Raw genomic sequence first — 388 nt, 5'->3', positions numbered from 1 at the left:
CATATATAGTAGCTCAGTACGATTCGAAAGGCTTAAAAAAAGTTTGAAGAAAATAATTAAAAAGATAAAGCTAGAGGGGATAAAAGTACCAAAACAGTGAGAAGAAGAATCATCTTTAAAATTTGGCGAATTTTGAATTCATTGCAGACAGAAACAAAGAGATACAGTGAAGCCATGAAAGTCTGTATGCATCTCTAATAAAACAAGCAAAGCTCAAAGCACATGACCCTCTACTGTCAGACACACCTTGATTCCTTCTCTTCTCTCTCATTTTGAGCTTTTCCTCCTCTACTATTTTGCCTTTGTTCTTTTGCAAGAAGTTACCATCCTTCTTTATCCCTTTGCTTTGTTCTAGCTTTCTTTTGTTCACTCACTCTCTCTCTCTCTC

Source organism: Fragaria vesca, linkage group LG1, assembly GCF_000184155.1.
Source record: "Fragaria vesca subsp. vesca linkage group LG1, FraVesHawaii_1.0, whole genome shotgun sequence".
NCBI lineage: Eukaryota > Viridiplantae > Streptophyta > Magnoliopsida > Rosales > Rosaceae > Fragaria > Fragaria vesca.
The sequence above is the reverse complement of the archived record's forward strand: the minus strand, read 5'-3'. Positions refer to the sequence as shown.